The sequence below is a fragment of the Cydia splendana genome, chromosome Z, assembly GCF_910591565.1.
Source record: "Cydia splendana chromosome Z, ilCydSple1.2, whole genome shotgun sequence".
Taxonomy (NCBI): Eukaryota; Metazoa; Arthropoda; class Insecta; order Lepidoptera; family Tortricidae; genus Cydia; species Cydia splendana.
The window spans coordinates 30262695-30268997 of record NC_085987.1 but is presented as its reverse complement, the minus strand read 5'-3'; the positions used below and the strand labels follow the sequence as shown (position 1 = coordinate 30268997).

The window sequence follows — 6303 nt, the reverse complement described above, 5'->3', positions numbered from 1 at the left end:
ATATCTACGCACAAGTACCCGGTGCACATGCACGTTGTAATATACTGATCTTTATGAGAGACGGCACGCCGCTTGCGTGACGTGTGCGTGCGCCGCTCAAACATTTTAGCGCACGTGCAAGTCTACGCACACGCAGCCGGTGTGCTTTGGCCTTTAATCTGATGCCTGACAATGAGGAGGCAAACTGACATTTTATCACGCCAGGTGGCGCCTCCGTAATGGAGTTGCTGTCACTGTCAATTCGCTTACATTTTATCAAATAAATTGTAAACATGGACTTTCGAATGATCCACGGAACATGGCGGATCGTGTTCCAGACATTTTTATTTATTATTTGCATTCTGCTGTTTAATGTATAATTTTGATAGGGTATTATGCAGTGAATGGCAAGCGCAATGGGTGCAGTTAATGAAGAATTCTTCTGGAAATGCGAATAACTAATTCTGTGGACATCATTCGGCGGTTTGTGGTCTCGGCCGCCATTATGCTTTGTACTGCTGCTCCAGCTATCCTCCAGTGCATCGTGAAGGCCTCGACGGATGACTGAATATCGACGACTGTTATATAATCTCTAATATATGTACAGTCGCCATCAAATATATCGGAGCGTCCGAGGTGCTCACAAATATCTGAACACGCACTCTAACGCCTTGACAATAGAGGCGTGTTCAGATATTTGTGAGCGCCTTATCCGCTCCGATATATCTGATGGCGACTGTACTTGACATTGGCAAAGTGCCCTGGTAGCAGAGAAGCCATTATTACGAATAAATTGTAAACATTCTCCTTTTTCTCCAAAATACTCCAATATTGTGCGACTAATTGTGGAAATATAGGATCTCCCTTTTTTCCCAAGGACCCGATATGCATAAATCGGTGAGAAAAAGCTTTGAGTATCAAAAAGTAAAGCAAATGACAAATACCGTTTTTATAGGCTTTTTATTTTAAGGAAGACAAATATTTTGGAAAGAGTAAGCTAAGTTTTAATGAAGTAGTACATAATTTAGGGCATATTGGCTTGGCCACACATGCTGTACTCCATACGCACCACGACTTTGTGTACCTATTTGACGTGTCGTAGGGCGGGCGTATATGAAACGCCTTCTTGTACATCCAGGTGATCCAGGTGATCCAGGTATACACCAAAGCTTTGTTTTCGATCGAACACTTATAATATAAGAAGAAAAACTGCACGTGAGCCTTCGAAAATTTGAATAAACGGTAAAATACACAAGATAACCTCAAATATATTATCAGCCTTTTTTCCACCAACTGTAGCATTTCTCCTTCGAAGCTCGGTTTGCATTCCCGTACAGTCATAAATGAATACATTTTTCTTGATAAATCGCAAGTATTAGTAAAAAAATCGCAATTGGGGCGACATGTGTCCTAACCTTTCAGTGTGCCTCCTCATTAATTATAGGAGTTTTGTATATGTATATACTGTGCTTTTATAGTATTTTATATGTTTTAGGCTCTGCGGGTTTCAATATTTTATCTTATGGAGGGTACAGTCAAGTAGACCTCTATATTTTATCTATATTGGAATTCAATGTTAAAGCTTTGTCGTATCCTCAGTATCTTCATATAATAGTAGGTACCTAATATGTATCTCCTACATCTATTGTATTTGTATTTATTATTGTATTATGACGACCGGTCTGGCCTAGTGGGTAGTGACCCTGCCTATGAAGCCGATGGTCCCGGGTTCGAATCCTGGTAAGGGCATTTATTTGTATGATGATACAGATATTTGTTCCTGAGTCATGGTTGTTTTCTATGTATTTAAGTATTTATATATTATATATATCGTTGTCTGAGTACCCACAACACAAGCCTTCTTGAGCTTACCGTGGGGCTTAGTCAATTTGTGTAAGAATGTCCCTATAATAATCATTTATTTATTCATTTTATTTATTTATTATTTATTTATTTGTTATCGCTTGCCAAATGAATGCTCGTCTGAAATCTCGGCTCTTGCGCAAAAGATACGTACCTAAGTACTTTAAGATGAAATTGTAGCATTTTATATCCTCGTTCAATAATGTGATTTCTCTACTTATATTCTGTACGTAGATTTATTTTACTCATATCCAGTTCTGTTTGAATTTTAACATTATATATTTCTCACTTTTCTACACATGTGAAGGTACAAGGAAGGTACTTAACTAATTTATAAAACTGACAGATATACACATCATCCTCTTTCACTAAACGCATATCCCATCTCCTCTCCGTCGTGGGTTAAAAGGAGGTGTGTCTTAATGGACCGACTAACTAGGTGAAATAAATAGTTATTTAGAATAGGCCAGCCATAAAACTCCACTCTTACGTAAAAAGACGAATATTATAACCTGGGATCCCGCCGCGGGCTTAACCAATTTTAGCTAATTTTGATACAGAAACCTGATTATAAATTTGCCTTTTCTTGCAGAACTCGCTACAGGAAATCTAATTTGAAGTTTAAATCGGATCGCTAAGGTTCAAATTATATGGCGCGTATGTGGTCGATAAATCGTACTAGGCCTGGAAAAGTAAGTGGCTCAATGTAGGAACTATCAATATTGCTCACGCACAAACTTTGCGGTTCGCGATGGAAAACTTTTCAGCCTAGTGCTGTTCCTACTCATCGACACCGAGGTACAAGATGTAGTGCATAATCCAATTTTCACGAAACGCGCGAACGTGTTATGCTGTTTCAGCCAATCTCCGTACAAAAAGTACCGGGGTTAACGGACTTCCTTTTTTCTAACGGACGAACTTTTCCGAGAAAATGTGATGGCAAAGGATTTAATTAATATACACTACATCTTATTACTCCGTATACTAATAAATAAGGGACAGTATACAAGTAAATAACTTTGTTAGTCAATAAATGTAAAAAAACACATGTTTAATAGTACTACATCAGTATTTATTGGTCTTTGTAATAATAATAATAAGCAGCTACATCCATTAATAGAGAACAGCGTTAAATCTAAAACTACACTATTTTATAATTGCAGACCTACAGTAGCGTTACCCACATGCACCGTTCATTTCCTAGCCCTTTACAGTCACAACAAATTACTGAGGTGCAGTCTCGCTCTATCTCCTAGATGTTATTTAATACATTGCACAATGTAATACCTTTACATGAATTCTGTTTATAGGTGAATGCTATATTTTATTTATAGTTTAGGATGGTCAGTTACTAACAGGTGGCCAGTTAGTGGCGAATTACCCTATTACTATTGGGTCCTAACTAGAGCTCCCGATACACGTGTTACACGCTGACACGGGTACCCGTGTTCTTAAGCCCGCCGGGCTTAAGAACCCGAACTACACGAACCCGCCCGGATTCGGAAACGTTTACACGGGTACCCGTGTACACGGGTACACGGGTACACGAAATAACGGATCTTATTTACCCGCCGGTTCGACCCTTCACTCTCGTGTAGCGGAGATTCGTGCTATGAAGACATACGATTGAATATGTGGAAGGTTAGGAAGATTCGATTATCTACTTTGCAGTTTTACTGGATTGATTTGTAATGTCAATAATAGGTAGGTAAGTACAATTTGTTTCAATAATCATAAGATTAAAATTAACAATATCTCAGTAACCGTTGACTTCATTGTTGGTATTTCAGTTTCATCATTGATGTAGTTTTTTGATAATTAAAGTAAACCTAAATACCACCACCACCATGTTACCATTTGTTGGGACGTCAGTCTTTCCGTGACCACAGCTGGTGCAACTCAGCTGAAACGTCGGAATTAAAGGTAAAAACAATGAAATTATATCGCGGTAGACCCGTTTGTGTAATTAAATATTAGGTCATTACCTATGAAATTGGCGTTTTGTCCGGAGAATTTCAACGAAACACGAATTTCCATACAATTAATTTTGCGGATATTTTTTTGATGGCTAATTCAAACCAAACAAAATTTTTCCAGTAATTTTTGACACCTTTAAGGTATGTTTTCAATATCTCCATTTCTTGAAAATTGGTACCATTAGAAAAATATAAGTAATTTTAATACTCGAACCGACAGCACATGAAAAGACCTATTTTCAAGGCTTAATTCTGAACACTTAACAATAAAAAATAACAATTAATTGCTGTCAAGCAGTTTGGCGAAATCATATTGTAGTTTTATTGTAATTGTGTATGTACTTTTGTAAAAAAAAAAAAAACTAGGATCAGACTTATATCTATGAACAAAAACGCCAATTTCATAGGTAAGGACCTAATATGTGTACAAAACGCAAGAGTTTAAAGTGTTATATAAACCTAAATGATTATTTAATACAAAAGTAGATATTTAGTTATGCTTACTGAAACCAGAGTTGGGCATTATTCGAATCATTTTTAATTTAAATAATTATGGTGCGATTAATATTCGCGAATAAATTATTCGCGAATAAACCATTCGTTTAGAATTTCGAATAAGAAATGAATTATTCGAATAAATTACACGAAGGATTTTTGTAATACACACTCAGATGGCAAATCTGAATAGATATGCAACTGCAGCGTATTTTAGAGCCAAGGAAAATTTTGGGAAAGGCCCCAACTGACCGTCGCCATCCATGGTGGGGACAAATGGGAATTGTTTATATGCAGCGCCTATTCCCATTTGTTCCCGGCCGGGACAAGTGAGAATACATCCGATATTTGTGTAAAATATTATTATGTAGGGTCTACCCATATGTTCCCCGCGGAGATAAATGGGAATTCACCCATTATTGGTAATTATTAGTAATATGGGAATACACCAATAATGGGTGCATTATTGATGTATTCCCATTTGTCTCCAATTCACGTGACCTACGCCATGCACGAGGCGGGGGCAAATGGGAATGTTTATATAAATTTTGGTGTTCCCATTTGTCCCCGATATTGGCGTTGCCATTTGTCCCCACCTCAAAAGATTTCTATGCAGCGTCTTTCCCCATAAGTTTCTCGCGGGAACAAATGGGAATACACTCTTTATTGGTGTATTCCTATTTGTTCCTGCCCTACGTGACCGCCGCCATACGTGAGGCGGAGACAAATGGGTACGATTTATATGCAGCACCTATTCCATCAGTTCCCGACGTAGACAAATGGGAATACATCCGAAAATTGTGTTCCCAATTATCCCCACCCCAATAAGGTGGGGAAAAATGGAAAATATTTTTAAGCAGGGTCTTCACATATGTTCCCCGCGGAGACAAATGGGAATTCGACCATTATTGGTAATGATGGGTGCATTATTTGTGTATTCCCATTTGTCCCCGATTCACGTGACCTACATCATATATGAGGCGGGGACAAATGGGCATGTTGTATATGAGTTTTGGTGTTCCCATTTGTCCCCGATATTGGTGTTCCCATTTGTCCCCGAGGCGGAGACAAATGGGTACGATTTATATGCAGCACCTATTCCATCAGTTCCCGACGTAGACAAATGGGAATACATCCGAAAATTGTGTTCCCAATTATCCCCACCCCAACAAGGTGGGGAAAAATGGAAAATATTTTTATGCAGGGTCTTCACATATGTTCCCCGCGGAGACAAATGGGAATTCACCCATTATTGGTAATGATGGGTGCATTATTGGTGTATTCCCATTTGTCCCCGATTCACGTGACCTACGCCATACATGAGGCGGGGACAAATGGGAATGTTTTATATGAGTTTTGGTGTTCCCATTTGTCCCCGATATTGGTGTTCCCATTTGGTGCCGATACAAAAGATTTCTATGCAGCGTCTTTTCCCAAATGTCTCTTGCGGCGTGGACAAATAGGAATTCTTCCGAAAATGGTGTGTTCCCATTTGTCCCCACACCAATAAGGAGGGTACAGATGGGAAATATTTATATGCAAATCCTATCACTTCTGTACCCGGCGGGGACAAATGGGAATACATCCGAAAATGGTGTGTTCCCTTTTGTCCTTACAAAAATAAGGTGGGAACAAATGGGAAATATTTATATGCGGCTTCTTTTCCTATATGTTCCCCGCGGGACAAATGGGCATACACCCATTATTGGTTATAATGGGTGCATTATTGATGTAATCCCATTTGTCCCCTATCCACGTGACCTACGCCATACATGAGGGACAAATGGAAACGTTTTATATGCAGCGCCTATTCCCATCTGTTCCCGGCGGGGAACAATAAGAATACACCCGTTAATGGTGTGTTCCTATTTGTCCCTGCTTCAATGAAGTGGGGACAAATGGGAAAGATTGTTTGTCTTTTCCCACATGTTCCCGAAGGGGACAAACGGGAATACCCCCATTATTGGTGTATTTCCAGTTGTTCTCGCCC

General features: G+C 39.0%; 1 protein-coding gene across 1 annotated transcript in view; it reads left to right on the top strand.

Moving 5' to 3' along the window:
• The window catches only part of LOC134804764 (angiopoietin-related protein 2), a 139641-nt gene that overhangs the window by 85949 nt on the left and 47389 nt on the right, over positions 1-6303 (top strand). The gene's annotated exons all lie outside the window — the stretch shown is intronic.